This window comes from Typopeltis vanoorti, chromosome 2 (assembly GCF_054136105.1).
Source record: "Typopeltis vanoorti isolate ZY-2024b chromosome 2, IOZ_Tvanoo_1.0, whole genome shotgun sequence".
Lineage (NCBI taxonomy): Eukaryota > Metazoa > Arthropoda > Arachnida > Uropygi > Thelyphonidae > Typopeltis > Typopeltis vanoorti.
This window is the reverse complement of record NC_143550.1, coordinates 100,442,369-100,469,848: the sequence shown is the minus strand read 5'-3', so window position 1 is coordinate 100,469,848 and position 27,480 is coordinate 100,442,369. Positions and strand designations below refer to the sequence as shown.

Genomic DNA, 27,480 nt, shown 5'->3' with positions numbered 1-27,480 from the left:
TTTGTATACTGCTGGTACACCATGACCTTCCAATAAATTATAGACTAATGTGTGTGTGCGTGTGTGCATACATGAGTATTTGTTAGATAACTCACAAAATACAGAAAAAGTAATAGGAAAGTGTCTTGAACAATGCATTTATTTTTCAATATAATCTCCAGCAAGTTCAAACATTTGTCCCCATCATATTTTCAAATTCAGGAAACCTACTCTGTAAAAATGACAGTCTAATGACACAATTAGAGTTTGTTATTTTCAGTCTCTGTATTGTCAAAAAAAAAATGTTGCTCCCAAGTTGTTATTTAAGCAGAACGAACAAATATAAATTTTCCCTGGGTAAAAGGTCAGAGCTGTAGGATGAATCAAGACCATCCAATCAAATTGTTCTTGGTCTCTTTATTTACATGTGGTGTACATCCAATGTCTTGTAACACTATTACCTTTTGAATCGCTATAAATTTTCTGTAAATTGGTTTCCTAAGTTTTATAAGTTTACATCTTACTCTAAGGTACTGCTCCCAGGCTTTGGAAGAAAAAGAAAAAAAAAACATGACAGAATGAGAATATAGTTAACTTAACTTTCCTCTGCTGGTAGCAAACAGCCTTAAGCTTCTTTGTTGAGGGTGAATTTCATTATTCTGATATGCATTTGGATTCTGGTTGAAAGTGGTGGATCTGTTTGATTGCTGGTAACAGTCCTGCTCAGCATGTCATCGCCTTCTGTCGAATAAGTCTATAATAATAGAATAAGTCCCATTTGGTGTGTTATTTTATTTCATGTCCTTGGAACCCCATTGCATGTGCTCATTTTGAAATTTGAGGTGGTCATGCTGTAAACTAAACCAAAGGAGCATTCCACAGTATCCACTGCATTATTGGTTCTACTTGGGTCACAGTTACACTCGGTGGTTGTTACCCAAGTAGTACTTGTAGACAAATGAATGTTGTCCTCAAATAGTACTTGAGGACAACATTCATTTGTCTTCATGTTTTGGATGTTCTTAGGAAAATTTTCAACCTACTTACAGTCCTACTCTTCTTTATGAATGTCCATTTCACCTAAAAAAAATGCATCGGAGAATCTTATTCTTCACTTGTTTGCTTCCACATTATGTTATCTTATTTCCTACCACATAACTAGCCTTTAACCCACCATTAGGTAGCAGCAAATTGGTTTATATCAGTAGAGTAACTTTGAAACTCTTATGCACAAAAATGTTTATTCATAATTTATATATAAATATTTTGATCTGAAACCTACAGAAATCTGATCTGAACCCTACTTGCATATTTTTGCTTTTACAGCTAAATGCAAGACAAATTCAGAGAGTTAATATATCTCTTCAGATGGAGGGAGGGGAGAACTAGTGACAGTAATTGAAGGATTTCAAATAGCAAAACATTTGTAAATAAAGAACGTGTCAAAACTGACGATAATAGCTGTTGTTTCCAGTGGTAAATTTTTTGGTTTTTTCCATGCACTTTCAGCTATCATTTTGGATATGTTACATGAATTGCATCTTTGCTTTCTGGACACATCTTGAAGCTAGTATATCTCCATTCCTTGCAAAAAAAAATAAAATAAAATAAAAAATAACATAAAAGTAATAATAATCAAGAACTCACATCCTTGTAAGTTCTTGCTTTTCCATGATGCTCTCCTCAGCTGCTGTCCTGTCATTCTGACAAGCTTGGTATGTCATAAACCTACCTTTATAGACCAATGTATACAACAAGATGTAGCACATTATCTGTCTTGAAAAATTAGCATTATCAAAATTCTATACTCACTTGAGCACAAGTCTACTGCTCAAACCCTAATGACTTAAAACAGGAATCTGCCACCATCAAAAGAATTATATAGCTGAATGGTTTCAACCCAAAGAAAATCCAACATATCATATATATGTACAAGCCTGTTGAAAGTTTTTCCACTTGCTTATATTATAAATTAAAGATGGCAAGAAATTATATTCTTGGTTTAATCCTTTATCCTAAGTGTTAGTAAACAAAGTTTGTGCATGAAGTAACTTCACAATTGGGCAATTCGTATGTAGAGAGACTTCACATCACTTGCCTTAATATCCCATAATGCATTGGGAAGGATTTTGTCATTGAATGTGCAGTTCTGGGCATCGGTTGAAACGTGAATCTGCACAAAAATATTCAGAACAAGGCTCACAACATGGTAGATGCAGCCCAACATTACCCAAATCAACATGTAGCATTGTCTTCGGTGGTAAAAAGAGTGTGTACAGTGAGACAAGGAAGCTTGGAAAGCTGTGTCTTGGAGCGATGAATCATCCTATACCCTCTACTGAGCAAATGAATGGGCATGGGTGTGGCAGATGGCTAGTGAATATCTCTTAGCAGAGGTGATGGTGGTGTGATTATATGGTCCTGTTTTTCCTGGTTTCACCTTGGACCTCTGTTTGTGCTGCCACAAACATTGAACTTTGAGAGGTATCTGAACATTCTGGACAATTTAATGCTTCCTACTTTGTGGCATTTCTACAGAACTGACCATTGTCTCTGCAATGCACCATGTCATAAGGTTGCAGCTACATGGTTTTTGGACAAATGTCACTACACTATTGAAAATGACTGTTGCTCAACCTTACTGAACATTTGTGGGATGAACTGGAATGTCGGGTGAGGTCAAGGGATGTCCACCCCCCACAACAGCTCAGGACCTCATTACATGCTTACAGGAAGAATGGCCCAAAATTCCCATTGATTGCTATTGTATACTTGTGGAAAGTATGCCCCAAAGGATTGCTGCAGTCATCACAGCAAAAGGAGATCCTACATCTTATTAAGGTGGGTGCGATGTCTGATTATTCTTCAGACTATGGTGTCCAATGACTTCTTTACAAACAGTGTATATCTGATGAGGATAATCAGTGTGTTTGAATGTCCAATATGAGACTTGAGAAATTTTGAGGTATTTAGAAAGAAGATATGTAGGAAAGTTCTTCCACTGTCGGATTGAGAGGGATGTCCACTTTGTGTACTTTAGGCACTCCATACAATCTAGGAGTGATCAAGATGTCTTGACTTAGGTTTGTTTTTAAGATCTTCTGTGAATTTAGATGTATTAGAGATCATATCATTGGTTTTGTGTGTGTGATGTGGAATCATGGTCCGTTTTCCAAATAAGTGGAAGAGTCCAATAACACAGATGCTATCTTCTTATCATAAGCCACACTATTAAAAATGATTGTTGAATTTCCTTTTTCTGCTTTAAGTATGGTAATTTCATCATTGTCATGTAAACGTCTGAAAGTATTATTCTCTAATGCTGTGATGTTACTTTTTTTTGGCAGATGACTTTTTAATAAAAAGGAAACCCTAAATATTCTTGTGGTTAATGTGACAGTTAAAATAACAACAAAGAAATGTAGTGGCTTTTCCAACAATAGCCATTATATCAGCTTTTGGAATATGTTTTGGAGTAATAGCATAGTCATTCTTTGTTTAGAATTGAAGCCTCTATTTCAGTAAGATTACAGTTACAAAAATTGAATACAAATTTATTATTAGTAGTAAAAGTGTTGGCATTTTTGTAAATTCTGTTGTATAAATGCTTGAATTTCTTGGACAGTCTATATTTGCCATCTTTTCTACTCTTGGAATACAATCTATGGAATTCCATATATTTGAGGATGTTGACAGCACATCAAGAAAAATAATCCAATTATTAAAATCAGTCAATGACAGAACATTCTTCAAACCAGTAAATATCTTACAAAGTTTTCTACATTCCCCTATATACAACATTTTGTTCTTGCAGAAAGGTATACATGGATTAAATTGGGAGGTTTTGAAATCCATAAAAAAAACAAAAAAACACATAGGCGATGTTGAAAATAAGAGAGAAGAAAGCACACTCACAACATGCATCCTTGCAGAACATCATTTAGTAGATTGGCCTGCTTCCTCCAGACCTTACTTAGAAGAGGATACTTTCATCAGCTTGTTCAAGGAACCTTCTGAAGTCATTTGCTTACACAGTACACTAAGTAGAAACCAAGGAATTATACTTCGTGACATCTGGAAGTCATTAATTAGTGTGTGTGTGTGTGTGTGTGTGTGTGTGTGTGTGTGTGTGTGTGTGTGTGTGTGTGTGTGTGTGTTAACATTTGCAACCTCTCTTATGCTAGCAATCACATACAGAGGTTACACAAGAATGTATAGACTGTACATGATATGCCTAATGATACACATGATTAAGACTATCAGTTCAGTATTTTTCATTTATAGAAATAATCGGCATTGGAAACTGCAAGCGTTTTTTTGTTTGTGTTAAATATCTTCCTGAAGATGCTGTCAGCCATAAAGATATCAAAATACATCACAGTAGCATTCAGTATTAATGAATAAAAGTCTATGAGTCAGACCTGGTTAATCATTTATAGTTGATATAAACTACTCATAGTTAATTACCTTAAAAGATTGAGGGGAATGTAAATTGCAGTGACTTATGAATAGAAGGAGAGGAGATATAATTGAGACATGTTAGTTGGTGAGGGGTTGTTTCCAGATTGATGTGGAGATTTTTCATAGTGTAGAAGGAGACAAGGGTAGAACAAAAGATCATCTCTGGAACCTGTATAAAGGCAGGTTTGAGCAAGGATGTGAAGAGTAAGTTCTTTGCATGAAGAGTGATTGGTGAGTGGAATGCATTGCCTGAGTGTGTGTGGTGATGATTGCAGAAACTATGAAGGTTTAAGACATGGTTTGATCTTTTTGTGTGAGTGTAGATGTTCCATGATGAGTCTTTTGACTTCTTTGAGGTTTTATGCTAATAATAACATCCAATTAAATATCTGAAAAGGTAAAAATTGCCTCAGAATCGAAACAAAAATACAGTAATTTATTTCATATCCTTAGAGACTGCAAACATTTTAAGTATCATATTTAGAGTACAGATGTGTTTAAGTGAGAGGTCAGAATTATAATTGTGACAAAGGGGTGAGAGAATGATATTAATCAGAAGTAATAACAAAACTACCATCTGGAAAATTATTGACAGTTATTTTCTCTCAGCCAGACTACAATCTGATGTGAAAAGAATTTTCATACTCTATCTTAATGAAACATCTGAACAAATAGCAGATTCTCTGCAAGTACAGTCTATATATTTCCTTCAAACCAGCTTAAACTGTCTTCTTTTCTACCATTGACTAAGGACAAATTACTCTCTCTCTCTCTCTCTTTCTCCCTCCTTGCCTTATATTTATCAAGTTCTCTGTTCATGTCAACTTTGCTTCTCTGTACTGACTGGCTGTTCTGCTGAGATTAGATCTAAGAGCATAAAGCTTGCAGTGCAAGCTTTATGTTCTTAGATTCTGATAAATCTAGTAAATTTAGAATCTGATAAATTTGGCCTGACTTCTTATGCTATTGACACCAGACATAGAGTTCTCGGGAGTCAGATTAAGATTCTTCATTCCAGTAGATTCAATTTTGATCATGTGAAACCTTATGACATTGTCCAAACCACTCTGACTGTATGCCAATTTCAAAGTTCTGAAAAGTTATTGCCATAAATATGCAAAATTTTATTTTCTTTTATTATTTAAAAAAATATATTAATTAGGTTATTTAATTTGTTCATATGAACTTAAATAGTGCATTCTCTTGTTAACTCAGCTATGATCAAGACCTGATCTAGTAAGCACATACTTACCAGCTCATGTCACTAGGTACACGATTCATATCTTGTGATTCACATTTTCAGTGTCATTAACTGATCTGTTCTCTCCCTGATGTACATGTTACGCTGGATGAAATATAAGAGAATTAATTCTTCATAAATTCTATATTTTTCTACATTTGTGTTTTTTCTACATTATTGTTAAACATCAGTGTTTAACAATAATAAAGTGCTAGTGTTGATAGGAATGACCCCTAGTTTTGTCAGGCAGAATAAGTGATGACTGTAGCAGTAGGATAGGGAATTCAGTTAAGGAATCGACACACTGCATATTTTTATACTGGTCAAGTTTTAAGAGTTACTTCAATATCCATCAGCTTGGTTGTCAATTATTGTACATGTTCACTAATTCCAAAATATCAAAAGGACAAAATATATATAAAGACAGGGAGTTCTTAGCACTGGTAAATCAAAGGAACAAAATTTATTGGCATTAGTGAGACCTGGTTAACAGAAGAAAATATCCTTACAGGAATAGAATGTGGTATGTCCAGTGTATTTAAGAACAGATAAGGAGTGGGGCAGAAGAGATTGTAGAGGAATTAAATGTAACCAGAGTGAATCTCTAATAGGGTTGGTGGTATGAGTAATATAAGGTAGTGGATTCACTGCTGTTAGGTGTGAGATAGAGGTTAATAGGACAGAATACATAGATGAGTAGTACTGTACCTGGATCAACTGAAGACTCTGAACTGCAGATAAACCTTATGGATACAAGGACTATCATTATGAGAATGATATCAATTGTGGAAATACAGATCAAAGAGAAGAGAGAGAGCTCCATGATGAAAGAGAATTACTAGAGGTACAGAGGGATAACTAACTTAAGTAGGACATGATGGAAGAGACTTGCTATACAAGAATAATGGATGTAATAATAGCATCTCAGAATCTGTCTATAAATGGGACGACTGCTATTCTCGAGCTAATGTGAATATTATACAGTTTTGATTTGGAAGGTGACAAGCCATGTGAGAGTTTTGATAGGAATGAATCAGAAGAATAGGAATTGGAAGTTCTTAGTCATGAATTGGCATGTAGGTTGCAGACATTTGATTCAGTCATTAAACTTGAGGATTGATGCATTCAGATTTGGCTCAACCTGAGCCCTTGACTTGATACACCCTTTTCAGGATCCATCTGTTCATCCCAATTGGAAAAGAGGTTAGTAAAGAAATCTTCAAAATGGTCTTTCTCGGTGATAGAAAATAACCCATTTATTTGTGGCTGGAAATGTTCATACTCTTATAAATAACCATACTGACGTGTAACTGAAAGATGGACTACTTTTGTCACCATTGAACTGAAGAAATGTAGCATTGATCAAGTTGTCCTCTCAGAAACTCACTATGCTGGAGATGGAGAGCAGTGCATGGAGAACAATACACCTTTTAGAAAGGGAGAGAAAAATAAGTTTGAAGTACTATCTGGAATCAGTGAGTTTCTCGTGACCTTATGCCTGAAACTGACCAAAAGTGAACATGCTGCAGTGATCATTGCCAGTGCCCTAACCCCAGATGCTGATGATTCAAAAGAAGATTTTATGCCATATTGGGCACCATCTTCTTTGACATCCCAAGGCAAGACAAAGTGTTTTTCTTGGTTGTGTTAATGCGAGTCTGATCTAACTCAACACTCTGGCTGGGAACGATTGTGAGAAAAAAGGTATTGGAAACCAAGAATTCTCTTGTTAATGACATGCTGAACTCAACTATATTATTATCAGTATGCTTCATCAAAAGAACAAAAAAATCAATACATTGTGGAAATGCTCGGGCTCAGGCCACCAACATTTGATTTATTATGCTATTGTTCATGCTCATAATGTCATTCTCGTAAAACCATGACCAGTGCCAGCGGTTTTTGGACAGAACATCATCTTAATTGGCTCCATCGTGGCTATCAAGATTGGACCTGAGTGGGAAGTCAGATGTATGCCACACAAAGACTTAATGCCCCAAAAAACCCTGAAAAAGTGCAGCCAGTTCTAACAGTATCAACTGAAAATTACCCACTGAGCATCCAGAGAGAGTGCTGAGCAGCACTGGCTGGAAGTTAAGTCTAACATCCTTGTTACCCACAAAGACACACAAATTAAAGATGCCAAGAAATTATATTCTTGGTTTCATCCTTTATCCAAGTGTAAGCAAACAAAGTTTGCACGTGAAGTCACTTCACGACTGGACTACTTGTATATAGAGGCTACTGACTTAACATCAATTACCTTAGCATCCCATAATGCAATGCACGTATCCTTACAGACATGTATAATGCTATTCATTATGGGAAGGGCCACTACCCAGATTGGTTTGTCTGGGTGTGTCCCATAGTGCATTGCATTATGTGATACTAAGGCAACTGATGTGAAGTCATTAACCTCTATATACAAGTAGCCCAGTCGTGAAGTGACTTCATGTGCAACTTTGTTTGCTTATACTTGGATAAAGGATGAAACCAAGAATATAATTTCTTGGCATCTTTAATTTATAGTATAACCAAGTGAAAAAAACTTTCACCACAAAGATGCACTTGGCAAAACAGTTTTAACTGTAAGAAATATCTAAACTGGTTTGAAAATTGACAAGAAACAAAGTTTGCCATGCCTTGCAGAATGATTTCAAGAGCTGTTTTTTTAAAGAAATCTAAGCAGAGGTACGAAGAAGTATGTGACTTCTGAAACATCAGTGGTAACTGCAAAAATCTAAAGAAAAGCAACACCTTTATGACACTTGTGACTCCTAGGGTTTCTATAAATTCATCAGAGCATTCTATGGTCCATCTACTCATGGGTCAAACCCATTATGAGCAAAGAATGGGTCAACTCTCCTCAAAAACACTGCTTCACTCAATGCTCACTGGAGGGAACATTTTAAAGATATTCTCAATGAATTGCTCAACAGCACTCTCCAAAAGCCTGGGTGACCTTAGTTCTCCGTCTCAAAATATTGTCGAAGCTGAATATGCTCATAGGCAGGTGAAATGACATCCCTGTTGAGATTTTCAAGAAAGAATTTGTTGATCTCTATTTTAAATTTGGACTGCAGAAGATACATATGTTGACTTGGAAGTTGCCCTGATAATAACTATCTTTTTTTTTTTTTTTTTTTAAAAAAAAAAAAAAAGCTAATCAATCAGACTTTGGCAGTTATCAGGACATCTCCCTATCAGGTATTTTGTGAATATCTGCATTGGATTCTGGCTAATTGACTGCTCTTCGTCTTAGCAAACGTTCTTTCAGAATCTTAGTGTATTCATTGCCTTTATTGATCAAACCAAAGTGTTTGAATCTGTCATCATCAGCAGTAACCATTCAAGAGATTCATTTATGTAAAAGAAGGGGTGAAGCAAGGCTGGATCATAGCATATATGCACTTTACCAAGTTTCTATCAAGTTTTTCATCTCATTGATGGGAAACTTCCAAATGTGTGTGTGTGTGTGTTAAAATAATCTAATTGGGTCCATTGTGGGGATGGGTTTTGTATTAGGCATGAATTTTAAATACTGTATGCTTTACAAATAAAGTTTTCTTAATAGTTCATCATTATATTTAAAATTTTTTAATTAACGACCATAGTTACTGAACTCATTACACAGAATTAATTATAGCTATAATCCATAAATTTAACATATTAGGATGCATTAAAGGAAATTTGTAAAAAAATATTTAGGTTGTAACCTATAAATTGTATTTAAATATTTATCTATCTGTGAACCTGAATATTATTTTCAGTTTTTATATTTTTTTAATGATACAATTTTTCACCCAGGAACTGCTCAAATATTTACCATTTTTAAGGAGATTAACAAATGTTTGTTATGAAACAAAATATATCTGACATATTTAGAAAATCTGACATGTCACACACACACACATGATCTTCACACTAAAACATGAAGTATGTTTTAGTTTAGTCCATTAATTAGTTATGAATATAAGAAAACTACTTTTATTCAAGTTTTAAAATCCATCAACATTTTCTATTGCTACTAAATTTGTAAAATTCCACTATAAAAATAATCCCATTGAATGTGCACTATTATAAAAAATTAATAAATGATTTTCAGTATTGAAGATGTTGAAAGTTTATTTTTCACTTGGTTAGAGTACCTTACCCCAGTCCTGAAGATACTTTCAGGCACAACTTTGTTTGCTCACACTTGGAAAAAGGATTAAACTAATTTTATTATAAGATTTTCAGTATTGTGTCCATAGTCTTTGATTGCACCTTTTAGTCTTGGAAAAGGGGAGAGAATGATATTCAGACACATGGTAAAAGGGGGTGCATGGATCAAAAACAGTTCAAAGCCACTGATCTATAAGATGGAAAGATAACCTTAACAGACTCCAGTGTAAAGTAAAAACAACTAAAACATCATTTATGGTACTTCATTATGCTGATGACAATGTCATTTTCTCTTATTTTGAAAAATCAAACTTTGAGACATTAACATTATCAAAGAACGCCTATGAAGTTATTGAGCATAGGTGTTTTGGAACTTCATTATGCTGATGACAATGTCATTTTCTCTTGTTTTGAAAAACTAACCTTTGAGAAACTGTTAACGTTTTCAAAGATGCCTACGAAGTTATTGGGCCTAGTTACGCATAAACATCAAAAAGACAGTGTTTCATAGTTGTTCCATCATTCAGTACAAGTACATGTTATTCATTTAGATAGAAAAATCCCTGGACAAAGTGAACCATATCTCCTGTCTCAACAGCAAAGGTTAATGTTGATGAGGAATTTCAATATTGTTTGAAATGCACTGGTGCAGCCTTTAGACTTGGATAAAACATGTCTCCAATAACTGAAACATATTATTATTATTATTATTATTCAGGCCTCCAAGGAGTCAAAAGACTCATCGAGGGAGGTCCTTCCTAAGACATAAAGTCTGTCAAGACTCATCGAGGGGAGGTCCCCCCCCTGAGAAACACAAAGTCTATCATACCACTCTTTAAACTCACTGACCGTTCTCGCTCCCACCACTCCATCAGGCAATGCATTCCACGGCTCAACCACCCTCCACACAAAGAAACCACTCCTTAACCTCTTGCTCACAGTTTCCTTTCGTAACTTCCAGGGATGGCCTCTTGTCATCACTCCTTCCCGCTGATCAACCAAGCGAAAGAACTCCCCAATGTCAACCCTGTAACCACCTCTCAACAGTTTAAAAGTCTCAATCATATCACCTCTCCTTCTTCTATCCACCAAACTCTGCAGTCCACATTCTCTCAGCCGATCCTCATAACTATCCTTGTACAGTCCTGAAACCATCTTTGTCATCCGTCTTTTTATCCTTTCCGCAGTTAATTTATCCCCTTCAAATCCTGGGGACCAAATCTGAGAACAGTAGTCCAAGTGTGGTCTGATCAGAGACTTATACAACGGAATGATAACCCTCTTATCTCTGCAGGTCAGTGTCCTTCTCATAATAGCAGCAATCCTCTGTGTTACCTTCACCACAAAAACCGCCATTTTGAGCCGGTGGTCACACTTGACACTGACGGTCAATTGCTACCTTCACACTTTCGACACAGATCTATGCTAATAAATGATCTTAAAAGAAAGTACTACACATTAAGTAACAGACGCTGTTATGAATAGTTAGATAGCCTCTGCTTGACTGACAACTATCCTGTGAATGCACCACCTATCCTACTACTTAGCCGTACATCGAACAATCACTAAACTCTGCGAAGCCTACCGCAGCCGCCACAGCTGCCGCCTGCCTCTGATGCAGTTACTAGATCTGGTACTCTCAAACCTCTGGTACTGTCCTACACATATGTGCTGTTCATATGGCTGTTGGCATCATAGATTTGTTGTATCAATATAAAACTTTGACCATATATAGGAACCACCTGAAAATATTTATAAAAAAAACCACCAGTGCATCTTCAAAATTCAGTGAAAAAAAAATGGCACATTCAAAACATTAAGAAGTCACATAATAATAATCGATGCTCATACACCAGTTGCCTCCAAAGTTCATTTGCCATCTCCCATGCACTCTCAATATCCAACCCTTGCAGTTTTTCATGCCATGGCATTGCATGAAGCTATCTCCTGAGTTTTTCATACTTACCAGCCCTGTAATTCCACATATACCTTCCCCTCTGAACTGAAAATTCCATACATTTAGCCACCTCTCAGGTCAAGACTACATGATCACTCTCACCAGTTGGTGGCAAAGTGGTCACCTTGGTTATAGACAAATCCTCTGATGCAGTTACTAGATCTGGTACTCTCAAACCTCTGGTACTGTCCTACACATGTTGCCTTGAGTAATTATTTCTTAGTAACTGCATAAATTCCATTTCCTTCCTCTGATGTGTTCTTGCTTCCTTCCAATATATGTTACATTAATTGTAGTCCCCTCCCATGATTATTCACTCTTCACTGATTGAGCTTATTTGCCGATGTATGCCATTTGCATCCCCTGGTCTGTAGCAGCTACCACCTGTGTTTTGCCATGTTGGCCTCTATCTCACACCAGGTGGTCTCAGATACACTATTTTCATTGACCTCCAGCTGAACTCATACTCATTTTGGCTATAGTTCATCAGCTATCATCAACAATGCCCCTAGCTTCTTTTTTTTTTCTTTATCCTTCCTGAAAATACTATACTATACCCTTCACATTCTATCCCACTTACTATATCTTCTGTCAGCCATCTCTCAACTGTTTGAGAGATGGCTGACAAACTCCTCCCCTGTTGGAATGCTCCTGGTATTAGCATACATAAAATGCAATAGTCCCCCCCCCCCCCAAAAAAAAGAACCATAGTTGTCACACTCTATACCTAACTATGCCATTCTTACTTTGTTAACAGCAGTACTAACCCGTTTTTTTTTTTTTTTTTTTGTACTTTCTCCAACTCACTTGCTTCATTGGTATCCATAGACTCACTCAGTAACTTTCCCCAATAGCACTAGTTTCCTAGATTTTGTACCTCCAGTTTCACTTTATTCAACAGCACTTTTTTCCAGACTCCAAACACTTAATTCATTCAAATGCAAACCATCCACTTTGTATAACTCCTTTCATCCATCAAAATAATAGGAAGCAGTGCTTTTTTGTTTGGGATGGTATGCAATGATACAGTGTACCAGCACCTTTAACAGTGTGTAATGTACCAATGGAGTATAATGAAAAATTTGTAATATTCAGCAATTTTTACATGCTTACCTAGTCTGCAAATGAGTTTAGTTATTTAATGAAATTTACATTTTTCACTACATCCATTAAGATGTTATATTAGCTTTTTCTTTATATTTACTATATAAAATTTTTATTAAAATTATCGTATATACTTATTTTTTATGCACCTGTACAGTATAAAGTAACAAACACAGTAACATACTCTGTATTATATGCCTAAATTTTAGTTCATATTCCAAAAACATTATCACATTACAAAGTAAAAATCAGTAAATAAGGTTTTCTTTTTATATTCTTATTTATATACTAATTTATATCTAACTTTAATTTATATACTAATTTGCTAAATTAGTATTTAAATTAAAATTAATATTATATTATTATATCATTTAATTATTATATTAATTATATAATAAGTGTATTAATTTTAAATAAATTAATAATGATATTGTTAATAACGGAGACCTCCTGGGAGTCAGGAACTCATCGAGCGAGGCCATACTATTTTCACCAGCAGTCATCTTTTTTCATTCATTCATGCTACCTGCACAACACAGAACATCCAAGGGTAATCCATCCCATTCCAATCATGAACTATTCTAATGAGAGAAAAATCTAGCCCTAACTCCCTTCTTACCAGCATTCATTCTCAACTTACATGAATGCCCTTACGTCTTTTCCCATCCTCCATAAAATGAAAAATTCCATCTCCTGAAATTATTATTATTCCTGACACCTCCAAGGAGTCCAAAGATTCATCGCGGGAGGACACCTGCAACTGTCTCAACCACTACACCGAACCTCTACTACAAATCATCTCCATCAAAGCCATCTACCGCCACCACCACAAGTAGTATTTTTTATCTGTAAATTGCGTGTGTTCTGAAGGGCCGATTTGTCTGTATGCGGGATGAAAAACCCAAGTCTCCAGGAGATAAACCCTGCTACCTCTGTATGAGATTGGCTAACTCACCTTCGATTGAAATCGTCCAGATAAAGATTCCTCCCGTCACGATGAGAATTGAACTTAGGCCTATTCCAATCGAAGGGCGCAATGTACCGTCAGTCTTCCAATTGCGCTATGGAGGCTTTTCAGAAGTCTGGAAGTCTCAATTATACCATTCCTCCTTCTCCTATTTGCTAGTGTCTGTAGCCTGCAAATTCTCAATCTGTCTTCATAATCTGTATTCCACAATCCTGATATCATTTTTGAAAATCTGCTTTGCACTCTCTCCACTGTATCAGAATCGCCACGGAAACCAGGAGACCAAACCTGCATGCAATAGCACAAGGGAGGTCTTATCAAGGCCTTCTAAAGAGTAAAATGACATCCTTATCTTTACATGTCAAGGTTCATTTCAGGATTGCTGTTATTCTCTGAGTTGTATTTACAACTTTTGCTATATGACCCTTGAATTTCAACTTCCTGTCTACTAAAACTCCAAGATCCCTAGCCTCATTAGTTTCTTCAAGCATAATCCCACTAATATAATATGATTATTGGATATCTAATCCCACCAGAGTATATGAGTTTACATTTATTAACATTGAAATGATAGCCATTTTTCACATACTCACAATTCCAGCCTATTGAAATCATTTTGCAAGTACTGCATATCAGCAGCACTCTTGATTACTCTACCTATATTTGCATCATCAGCAAATAGCTTTATATCACATGTCAAATCTTTCTCAATGTCATTAATATATAGATTGAATAACAATGGACCAATGACTTGAGGGGGGGTGAATCTGAATCCTGCAGATTCACCCCCAACATACCACTTTTTGATATCTGTCAGTCAGCCATCCTCTTATCCACGCAAATAGTTTATAATCCAATCGCATATTCTCCAATTTATGCAAGAGTATTCCGTGTTGTATTCTGTCAGAAGCCTTAACAAAATCCAAAAGTATCATGGTGTATCCATTCCCCTTATCTAACTCAGTGGTAACATTATTATAGAATGTGAGAAATTTGCTAAAACTTGACTTTCCCTTAGAAGACTTTCCCTTAAAACCCATGCTGTTCATTGCAAAGTAGAGATTCTCTGTCAATCCATTTCTCATTTCTGAATGCGAGTCCTAACCAACTTTTCCAAAAGCTTCACTACTACTCCTGAGATACTGATCGGTCAGTAGTTAGATACATTGATCTTTGCACTACCCTTGTGCAATGGAATTACCATACATTCTTTCCACAGCTGTGGAATCCTCTCTGTTCTGAGACTCAAATTATATAGCCTGGTCAAGGGAATAGCCACTTCAGCTGAACACTCTTTTAGCATCCATGCTGCTATCCCATGAGTTCCTATTGCAGAATTCTTATTCAGTTTGTGCAACAGCTCTAGTGCTTCTTCCTCATATAGCGAAGAGGTAGCAGTGAGTTCAGTGTTGCATATACCAGGTTGACAGCTTTTAGTAAAATGGTTGCTCATTAGTTGCACAATCACTTCTGCATCAGTCACCCGCATACCATCTACACTCAGTAGTTAATTTCTTTCAGATTCTTTCTTTCTTTTACTTGCAGCATAACGATATAATTCTTTTGGGTTGTCTTTAACTTTCAGAGCATACTTGGACTTAGCTTTCTGTACAACACTCGACTCTTCTGGCCTTCTGCTTATAATTATCATAACTAATATCATCCGTATGCATACGATATTCTTCCCACATCATCTTTTTCTTATGGATCTCTTGCTTAATTAGATTACACATCCATTTCACTCTACTCTATGTATTCTTTGAGCTCATTCTGATTGATATCACGTCATTTAAGTATTTTTTAAACACTTCCCACACGCTGTCAATATCCTTCCCTTCAATTCAATAACTCATACATGGCACAGAACCCAGCTTACCCCTCAAGTTGTTATAATTTCCAGTTTTGTAGTTCAGCATGTAACCTTTTCTGCTTTGGAACATTCATAAACTTAGCCACTTCCCAAGAGAGTAATGCATAATCACTGTCACCAACTGGAGGCAGAATAGTTACATCTCTGACAACAATCAGATCTAATACCCTTTGACCTTGAGTTCCTTCTGTTACATGCTGCTTGAGGAAGTTGTCTTTCAACAGCTCAGTAAACTCAGTTTCACTCTTCTCATGCCATTTCATGGCTACTCAATCAATGTTTCGATAATTAAAGTCCCCCATTATTATTATTTATTATTATTATTATTTTGACACCTCCAGGGAGTCCAAAGACTCATCGAGGGAGAGTGTGCCGACAGCATCGAACGATTGGCCTCCTACCAACTACTAACCGCGCTCAAACTTACTTAACTGAGCCATTAGTAGCAGAGGCTCTACCAATCGACCAACCTTTGCCGGCGAAGAGGTAGCAGTGAGTTCAGTGTTGCATATACCAGGTTGACAGCTTTTAGTAAAATGGTTGCTCATTAGTTGCACAATCACTTCTGCATCAGTCACCCGCATACCATCTACACATTATGATTACTCTTTTTGCACCCATCTTATTTATTTGTCGATGAATTTCTTCATCACTGGCAACTGGTCCACCAGGTCTGTAACAACACCTGACTGTGTATTTAATCTTGTTAGACTCCACCTCATATGAGATGGCTTCAGACTCACTGCTAAATGAAAAATTGTTGCTGGTATTGCAGTCATAGGTCTCAACTCTAACTGGATTCAAGACATTTGATGTTATTAGCAGCATGCCTCCCCTCCTCTCCTATCCTGTCTATCATTCCTAAAAATACTGTACTCTTTGTACTTGATACTGGTCAGTACTGCATATGATAACCAGTTCTTACTAAGGCAACAAATTCTACTCCTTTGTTTCTAATACTCCTAGACATTCGTGCACAAACATAATAAATTACCTGCCCGTTCTTTTACATACACTTATCTGTTGTCTGCATGACACAGTTTGACAGCTTTCAGATCTCTGAGATTATTTAGTTCCTTATTTATGCAGACATCATTACACATACTTGATAGGTCCAAAATGGATGAACACAAATCATTCTCTCTCTCTCTCTCTCTCTTCATCATCTTCTTTCCTAGATTCCATCAGGAGTCTGTAAATGCTTTCCATTGGTTCCTTATCTTTGTTGTTGGTCTTAGTTCAGCAAAACTCTTCTTCTCACATTCTATTAAAGTCGATCTCCTCCATGTATTTTTAGGGTGGTCACACAATTTTTCTTTCCTGGTGGATTCCATTCAGGGCTGCATGACAGATTTCTTCATGAACTTTCCTAAGTGTATGTCCATCTATCTACATTTTCCTTTTCTGATTTCAAGATTGACTTTTTGCTGATTTGTTCTTTTCCAGAGGTCTTCATTAGTAATAACTTGTGGCCACAAGTTATTACTAATGCTCCATAGACAGACATTGACTTATGAATGATGGAAGTTTTTTCACTTGGCTATGCTACCAATTATATATTTGGTTTAATCCTTTATCCAAGTCTAAGCAAACAAAGTTTGTGCCTGAAGCATTTTCAGGACTGGGGAAACTCATGGCAAAGGTGGTATAACTTCTCATCACTTGCCTTAGTATCCCATAATGCAAAGCACATCTCCTTGCAGACATGTATAATGCTATGCATTAAGGGAAGGATCACTACCCAGACCAGTTTCCCTGTATTAAGTGTGGGGGTTACCTCTCCAAAAACTCTTGAGATCCCACAGATCACCCAACAACGAGTGACCCAAAGGATCAAACTCAGCGTTGTTCCCTTCAGTAACAGGCCCACCCTGTCACTTAGAACCCAGCGTTTGGCTCTTCCCACCATCGAGCAGAACTGCTCAACATCTGAGGGGTTGTAATCTTTGCATGCTACTATTTCTTGCTATTTATAATGCCTGTTTAGTTACTTTGCCTTTGAAAAACCTTTTTCTAATTAGCAGTGCAGCTTTCTCTCTCGTAACCTTTCTTGCTTATACTATTGCATACTATGTTTATCTACCTTTTGCACTACGAGTTTTATGCCCATGGATACTAGAAAATTTATTTTTATTGAGACTGTGCCACTAATATCTTTTAACTAGCATAAAACTCAGTAATATGGCCTGTTGATTTCTCTCTCTCTCTCTCTCTCTCTCTCTTTCTCTAACACAAATTTCTTCAGTAAAATTTTACACAAACAGTCATGGTCTGTTTACACTTAGACATATGCTTCAGCTATCTCATTTGGTTTCCTGCTCACAAGTCAGATAATTTTTTTTTTTTTAGGAACAGTGCATTGTAAAATAAACAATCAGGCAGCACTCTATTGACATATAATTTAAACATTTATTTACATTTAAAATAAAGTAAATTAAATAAGCAATAGGGAGGTTACTCTTCTCTCTCTGCCTATCCTTTTGGTATAAAGAAACAAACTTTCCCATTTCAATATTGAATAACTATACAATATATATAATTACTCTGTTACTTCTCTGCTTAAAGAAATCAAATTGCCGAGACTAAATTTCTCATAAAGAGATTAACTAGCTGTGGCAAGCTATCGTACAATTTATATCCCAGTTAACAACAAATCAGAGGACTCTCTTATAGATATTTCTTATTACTATTTCTTATCAGTCCATCTATGATATATCCCCTAGATTACAAAACGAATGTACATCAAAGGTTGGACACACTTACAGAGACTCTTTGTCATGACATCTTCCAAAAGTCCTGCATCAAAGTCTCTATGGATTTTCCTTCATCTCAGGCCTTGCTTCAGGGGGCATTTCATCAGTGTATTAGTGGTTCTTGGACTGCACTTTTCACGGTACTCAAAAGCTCAGGCAAGACGTTTCAGCATATAGGCTTGAAGATCGTTCTGCGGCTTTTGGCTTCAGTTGACTTACCAATTTGTTCCTCTGGTGTGGGATCGCCATAAAGTCTGTTTCTCTGGGTCAGTATGCTTCTGATTCTCCGCCGACTCCCACTGGCTCTCTTCGGTAACAATGCTTCGCCTCTCCTGCTTCAGCAACTGGACCTCACCTCCTGTCGACTGCATCTGGTTCTCTGCCAAAAACTTGCCACTAGTTCTCTGCCGGAGACTGCCCCTCTGGTTCTCTGCCGGAAACTCACCACGATGTTCGGCTCAGTCATCTTTTATTTTCGCCTTCTCGGGACCTTGCACCAAGGGTTGTAAATCCCCAAAGAAAATGGCAATTCTCCTTGATCCTTTTGTTAAGTTTGGGCTGTTCTTTTTTTCTCCTCCATGCGCTCTCTTTTTCTTTATCTTGTCGGGCAGCAGAAACTTCTCTAAAACTAGAGGATCTCTTTGATACTAGCTTTGAAGGTGTTCATGCGCAGAGCTCACAAACAATTTTCTCACACACTTCATCGTAAACAACTTTCTTGTGCTCTTATACATAGCTATTATAGGTCCAATGGCAAAGCATTACCTTTGTTTTTGACATTCTAGAAACTTTAGTTAAAACGGTAAATACAATCAATTCCCATAGGGTTATTTACATTATTAATTAACATACAATACATAGAGACAAACAAGGTTATTTTTGTAACAGTTCTCATGAGACTTGACCTTTGTAAAAATCGATGTAAAGCGCTTTGGTAATTTTAAGTTACATCAAGGTTTACAGCAATTTTCTTTCCAATGGCAAAGCATTGCCTTTGACATTCTAGAAACTTTAGTTAAAACGGTAAATACAATCAATTCCCATAAGGTTATTTACATTATTAATTAACATACAATACATAGAGACAAACAAGGTTATTTTTCTAACAGTTCTCATGAGACTTGACCTTTGTAAAAATTGATGTAAAGCGCTTTGGTAATTTTAAGTTACATCAAGGTTTACAGCAACAGCCGTGCCTCAGTTAACTTCATGGGCTACAGCATTGCCATCCATTACCGCTCTACCTGGGTAAAAGCAACAGCCGAGCCTCAGTTAGAACTTCATTGGCTTCAGCATTGCTATCCATCACCCAAGCTTCCAATCGGTTATGACCCTCAGGGGGCTCGTCAGTGGGAGCCATACCCAGAGGTGGTGATACTACGGTGGAAGTAATGGAGAAGTCATATTTACCTATATGAGTTGTCAAAGGGTGTCACACCCTATTATTAATATTCTCTGGATTAGAGATAGTTGATGGTAGTTTTTTGACTTGGCTATGCTATCAATTATATATTTGAATTAATAATAGAACATATATAGACCACAGTAATAACTTTAATTAAATAAAGGTACAAATATTTCGTACTGAAAGTAACAGTACATCCTCAGTGTAGAACAAACAGTTAAAAGGAATGGAATACAAAGTACAGAACAGTCATTGGATCACCAAATAAATTATTGCCACGTTCCAGAAGATTAATTACTAAAATATTATTAAATAATTCTTCATCATCATCATCATCAAATTCCTGCCATGTACCCTGAAGGGGTGTACAGGATATGATAGTACTACATGAAAAATTTACATCATTGCTAACTTCCAATCTACAATTTTCCTCCAAATCAGTCTGTTACTTGTCAAGACTCCAACATTACCAGATCTTAAATTTCTATCGTCTAAGGCACTTTGTACCATATCAATCCACCTATATCTTGGTCTTCCTCTGGGTCGTTTTCCTGCCAACTTGGCAGAGAACACTTGTTTTGCTAATCTTTCCTCGCCCATTCTGTTTAAGTGACCACACCACCTGAGGTTAGCTCTGCTAACGCATTCCTGGATGCTGACAATGTCAAGTTCTTTCCTAATATTCTCGTTTTTAATATGATATTCCATTGATGCCATCTGCTCACGCCTCTAATCTTTCTCAGGACTCTCATATCTGCGGTCTCTAGTCTTTGGTCAAGTGTTTTACTTCTGATCAGCTCTCAGATCCATAAGTTAAAACTGGTTTCAACACTGTCTTGTATACAGCTAATTTAGTGTTCCGACTAATTTCTCTCTTATTCCATATGAATTTATTCAATTGACTGCCTACCACACCAGCTTTGTTGATTCTGTTGTCTATTTCCATATTTAATTTACCATCTTCACTAAAAATCGTGCATAAGTAGCTGAAATGTTTTACTTGTTCCACAGGTTCTCCATTCACAACACAGTTGACATTTTCAACGATTCTGCCTATTTTCATTGTCTTTATCTTTTTATTGCTCACCTTCATACCATATCTATTACAACAGTTATTCAATTTAGTAAGAGAATCTTGCAGACTTATAGCGGATTTATTTAGAAGTATAACATCGTCTGCATAAAGCAAAGAGCTGACATTAGCATCTCCAATTTTGATATCATGTTTAATACCACTTTCCTTCATAATGTGATCCATATAGATAATGAATAACAGAGGGAATAATGTACATCCTTGTCTCACACCAGATTTAACATTAAACCATCTTCCTGTACTTCCTTCAATTCTAACTGCTGACTTACAACTCAAATAAAGACTAAGTATTGATTGATATAATGCCCCATTGACACCATATAACTGTAGCGTATTGAATAGCTTCTCTCTTGGCACCTTGTCATATGCCTTTTCCAAATCGACAAAACTTAAAATACAGATCTTTGTTATATTCCCATGATTTCTTCACTATTTGTGGTAAAGTGAGGATCTGATCCTGACTGCCTCTATTTGACTTGGATCCAGCTTGTTCTTCACCAAGCTTTTCTTCCACAATTCTTCTCAACCGTTTCTCAAGTATACTTGCATATATCTTACCAGGAACACTCAATAGTGATATACCTCTGTAATTCTCACATTCAGTTTTATTTCACTTTTTATATATGGGAACTATGAGAGCTCTGCTCCAATCATTGGGAATTCATCCCTCTGTCCAGGCATTCTGAACTATGCAGTACAGCCATTGTAAGACTTTTATACCACCATACTTCAGCATTTCTGGTCGAATATTATTATTATTATTATTCCTGATACCTCCAAGGAGTCCGAAGACTCATCGCGGGAGGACACCTACAACTGTCTCTACACCTAACCTCTACTACGAATCATCTCGATCAACGCCATCTACCGTCCACCTCCAACACCACCACAACTAGTAATTTTTGTCTGTAAATTGCGTGTGTTCTGAAGGGCCGATTTGTATGTATGCGGGATGAAAATCCCGAGTTTCAGGGAGAAAAAACCCTGCTACCTCCGTATGAGATCGGCTAACTCACCTTCGATTGAAATAGACCAGATAAAGATTCCTCCCGTCGCGACGAGAATCGAACTTAGGCCTATTCCAATCGAAGGGCGCAATGTACCGTCGTTCTTCCAATTGCGCTACGGAGGCGCTATCATCTACTCCTGCTTCCTTTCCACATTTCAAGCCTTTGATGGCTTTTTCTACTTCAAGTATGGATATGTATTCCTGACTGCATGCCTGGTCAGTGTTTTTTATCACTGTGCTGTCATCACTGCTTGTTTCATTTAGCAAATTTTCAAAGTAATTACTCCATACTTCAAGGATATCTATTTCTTCCATTTTCATTTCACCTCTATCATCTCTAACTCCTTTTACAGCACTCTTTCCTCCAATCCTAAGCTTCTTCAACAACCTCCAGAATATTTTGCCATCTTCTTGATATTTATTTTCTATATTCTTGCCAAAGTTCCTCCCATGACTTTTGTTTAGCTAGTTTTACACAGTTTCTTACATTTGTCTCTGTATTCTCTAAGAGCAAAAGGTGACTTTATTTGCCAAGAACTTTTGATATACTTTCTTCTTTTCTTTCGCTTCCTCTTTAACTTCCTGTGTCAACCATGTAGTTCTAATTATTCCATCCTTGCAGACAACTTCACCACATGCCTCTCTAGCTGAATCAATCAGGGTTTTCTTCAAGGCTTGCCACTGAATCTCCAAGGTTTGGTTCCTGTTCTCAAACTCTTTCAATTTTCCTTCAATAATCTTTGTGTATTTTAGTCTACAGTTCACATCTGAGAGCTGCTCAACTTTTATTCGCTTTAAAACTTTCTTACATGTCATTCTTTTCGATATGAAATTCAATTTTATCCTGCTCAAGACTAAATAGTGATCACTTCCAATTTCAAATTCTCTGTAAACTATGGTGTCTCACCAGGAAGAAAACATCACTATCAACAATAACATAGTCAATGAGACTTTTCATCTGCGCGGTTAGCCTAGTGGCTATGCGCTTCACAACCATATGCCTGGGGAAGGAGTGTCCTAGGTTCGATTCCCGTCGGTGACATGAGGAGCTGAAGGATCTTCCTCAGCCCTAGCCAAGTTAGCCAGTCTTGGGCGTGGACAGCAGGGTTTTTTCCCCAGTTTATTCTGGGGTTTTTCATCCCGCAAAGCAGGCAAACTGGCCTTGAGAACTCAACACTACAGGCCATAGGATACACCGGGGCATAAGGCTGACCACCTTATCCTGTAAACGGAGTGAGGTCCGATGATCAATGGACCCTCGACACCGCAAGGTAAAAGAGGGTATAAGGAAGTTGAGATGAGATGAGACTTTTCTTATTCCTTGCCTTTTCTCTCCATGTGAATTTGTGCACATTTTTATGTTGGAACATGGTGTTAGTAATAACCAGTCCATGTCCTGAGCAGAAATCCAGTAGGTATTTGCCATTATTATTAGCTTTGCTCTTTTCTCTAAATTTTCCCAAAACATTTTTGTATGTCTGACAATCACTTCCTACTCTGCTATTTAGATCCTGAACAAGGACCAACTTTTCCTTTTTCATTGTGTCAGTAGCTTTCTCTAAAGCATCAAAAAATTCCTCCACTTCTACCTTATTAGAACCTTCTGTGAGACCATAGGCACAAATAAGTCTCATTGTCCAGTTCCCCATTCTGATATTTGGCCACACTATACTTGAGACTGTCTGCCATTCATGAAGATTAGCGTCATATTTAGTATTGAATAGTATGGCTACTCCTTCTTTTCCTTGATTGTGCATTGCCTGAATATAACATTTTGTATTTATTGCTCAGAAAGATCTCACCAGTTTTTGTCTTGTTTGTTTCAGTCACCCTTATTATGCCTGCCGATATGGTACTTATCTAATTCCCCCACTAGCTCCATTTCTTTGTCATTCAGGCTTCTTATGTTGATAGTCCTGATCTTTAACTCTGGTGATGTTGAGTTGGGGTGTGTTTTCAGATTTGTTCGAGTAGCTGACTTTTCGCTGTTCGCCCTGGCGAAAACAACAAAGGCCTTGTTTAACCGGGCGATGCCCCAGCCGGCATGAAATTTTGTCATGTTGTACCATCATTTTGTATTTTGGTTTAACCAATAGTAATACAATTTGGTTGGCTAAATCCAAATTGCCAGCCCATCCTCGTTCGTTCAGTATCCAGGTAGATACCCAACAGAGTGCACCACGAGAAGGTGAGGATTGGACATTAGGTCAGAAGCCCTGGTCAGTTCTCCGCATTCCTTTAAAGGCTATGTGGTGGTCTCCTCACAGTTATACAGCTTTGACCCTTAAGCACCCCTATGGTTGCATAAAATAAGAGTCTCCCAAACTTGTGGGAGAGAGAGACAGTCATTTCGATTTAAATTCGGCCGATGTAAGAAGGCTTCGCAACTTTCTTTAAAAAGGCGTTCATATTTATACCTGCATCTGTGAAGAAGACAAGCTTTATCGCACTGAATATTATGATTAGTGTCAATGCTATGTTGTGCTATACCAGACTTTTGAGTTTTCATGTATTCGATATATAGGGTGTTTCAAAACGAATGACTCGATTTCAAATAATTATATTTAATAATGAAAATGTGGTACAGTTATTCAAATTTGAAAATTTTCAAATCAGGACAAACCTGTTTGTCCAAAATAAGATACACTGCATTCACATGGTATCTGGTAAACACCAGCTAAAGATAGAGGTGACAGTTTTTCTTTTGTAGATGGCAACAAGTGAGAAATTTTGTTGATAGGAAAATATGTGGGAATAAGATGATACTTCTTCAAAATTCTGCCTATAGTCACTACCCCTATTTATGCAACCATCAATTAAATGATTATCTTTAAAGAATTATTCAATAATATTTTAGTAATTAATCTTCTGGCATGTGGCAACAATTTATTTGGTGATCCACCGACTGTTCTGTACTTTGTATTCCATTCCTTTTAACCATTTGTTCTAGACTGAGGATGTACTGTTATTTTCAGTACGAAATATTTGGACCTTTATTTAATTAAAGTTATTACTGTGGTCTATACGTGTTCTATTATTAATTTACTATGCCACAGGTACCTCTTAAGTTTAATTATATATTTAGTTTAATCCTTTATCCAAGTGTAAGCAAACAAAGTTTGTGCGTGAAGTATTTTCAAGACTGGGGCAATTCGTGGCAAAGGCTTCCACCTTAGTATCACCATCACTGGGTCTGGTTCCCACTGATGAGACCCCAATAAAGGTTTTAACCTTTATTGAGGTAGGGACCTCTGGGTTGTGACCCCTCCCTTAATGCATAGCATTATACATGGCTTCTGGAGAAGCCATGTAAAAGAATGTCCCACTGAAGGATCTCAATGGAAAAGTTCTAGTGTCAACAGAAGAATAATTGGAAAGCTGGAGACAACATTTTAGTCAAATCTTAAACAACAGCAGTGATAGAATATAAACAGAAATAAAAAAAAAGGAGTAGATGAATTAAAAATTGATACCAGCCCACCATCTAAATTGGAGATAAAAAAGCTATTAAAAAAATGAAAAATGGGGAAGTGGCAGGACATGATAGTATCATGGCAGAGGTTCTAAAATCTGATATGACAACAATCACAGATATGCTCTACCCACTATTCCAAGATATCTGGGAAAAAGAGACATTCCCTAGGGATTGGAATACAGGAATAATAGTAAAAATACTGAACTTAAGAAAGGAGATTTGGGAAACTGTAATAATTGGAGGGGGACACAAACCTGCTATGTGTCATCCGCAAAAGTTTCTGCAAAATTATTTAGTATAATCACTTGGTTTATGAATGTTTCTGGTTGTTTTTGTATTGCCAATTTTTGAAACCAGTCACGTTTCATATCCATATAAAAGACATCAAAAATATTGTAAATCTAGCTTTTTTTTTTTTTTTTTTTTTTTAAACAAAAGAAAGAGCCATATGGCTTCTACTACTACCATTAATGCCATCTATCGCTCATCATCACCACCACCAACAACAGTATTTTTTGCATGTAAATTGCATGTGTTCTAACCAGTGGTGCACTCAGGATTTAATCTTGGAGGGGCCGAGCGCTCAGAATTTAACCTTTGGGGGTGGGCCGAGTTGAGTAGATGCTTTGCGAATACACACTACACATCGCATATGACCTATAACTGAGCATCTGCAGTGATCGCTAATTCATAAGTAGCACACAACATAAATAAAAAAAAAATGAATTTTAATTAGGAAAAGATTTTTGGAAATTTTTCTAGTGTTTTTCCTTTTCTTTGGGGATGCCCGGGCCCCTTCCCCCCCCCCCTCTGGGTGCTCCACTGGTTCTAATGGCTGATTTGTCTGTACTTGGGATGAAAAATCCAAGTTTCTGGTTTCTACAATAAACTGGTGCCATAAATTTTTGATGTTAAGATTAGCATTGTATTCTTTACATATTTTATAAGTATGGAGAAGGAACCTTCAACATTGTTTAGGCTTTTAGTATAATCACTTGATTTATGAGTTGGAAGCCAAGCAAATGCTTTTGGCATATATGTTGAAATGCAAAAATAAATAATAATAAAAAAAAAACTAGAATGAACTGTACCAGTGGCACACTCAGGATTTAATCTTGGGGGGGGGGGGGGAGTTGAGTAGACAATTTGCTAGAATACACACTACATATTGCATACAACCTATGATTGAGCATCTACAGTGATCGCCAATACATGATACTCCTCTGGCCCGGCTCGGGCAAACGAAGTAGTGCTCGGCCATGATTCCTGAGAGCTATAGGGTATTCCCACCTTATGTGACTGCTAATTCATAAGTAGTATAGAAATAGAAGACACGACACAACATAAATAAAAAAATTAATTTTAATTAGGAAAAAGATTTTTGGAAATTTTTCTAGTGTTTTTTACCTTTTTCTTTTTTTTAGGAGGGGGGCTTGCCCCCCTTAGGTGCACCACTGAACTGTACTAACATTCCTGTTTTTTTTTTGTAATGAGATTAAAGCAAACATTCCCTAAAAGAGTCGAGTGATAATAACAATTAACCACTAAAAAACAGCATACATACATATATAATATATATATATATATATATATATATATATATATATATATATATATATATATATACACATACATACATACATACATTTAGTCATTTTGCAATAATCCTGATTGTAAGTTGTATAAAAATATTTTCTTCTCATGGAAAGTAAGGGAGTTGGAATGGTATTGTCATCCTGAAAAAAATTCAAACAATTGAAATGTTATATATATATATAAAAATTCAAACAGTTGAAATATTATATATATATATATATATAAATTCAAACAGTTGATATATATATTTATTATTATTATTTTTTTAATTATAAACATAACAATCTTATGTACAGGATTAACCGGTTTTTGGTTCTCTGCAGTCAGGCAGAGAGGTTACATGCTCATACTCTTGTTGAGGTATGTTACATCGAAATATCAGTTATAAGGTGAATTACATTTTTTAA

The 27,480-nt window shown here is 36.5% G+C and overlaps 1 long non-coding RNA gene across 1 annotated transcript in view; it reads right to left on the bottom strand.

The window, feature by feature from the left end:
• Positions 1-1,491: 1,491 nt before the first annotated feature.
• Positions 1,492-27,480, bottom strand: part of LOC150109289 (uncharacterized) — a 34,303-nt gene continuing 8,314 nt past the window's right edge. Inside the window, exons 2-3 of the long non-coding RNA XR_016549186.1 lie at positions 27,115-27,213; positions 1,492-1,563 (exon numbers count right to left, since the gene is read on the bottom strand). This is a non-coding gene — a long non-coding RNA (uncharacterized LOC150109289). The remainder of the gene's footprint in view (positions 1,564-27,114; positions 27,214-27,480) is intronic.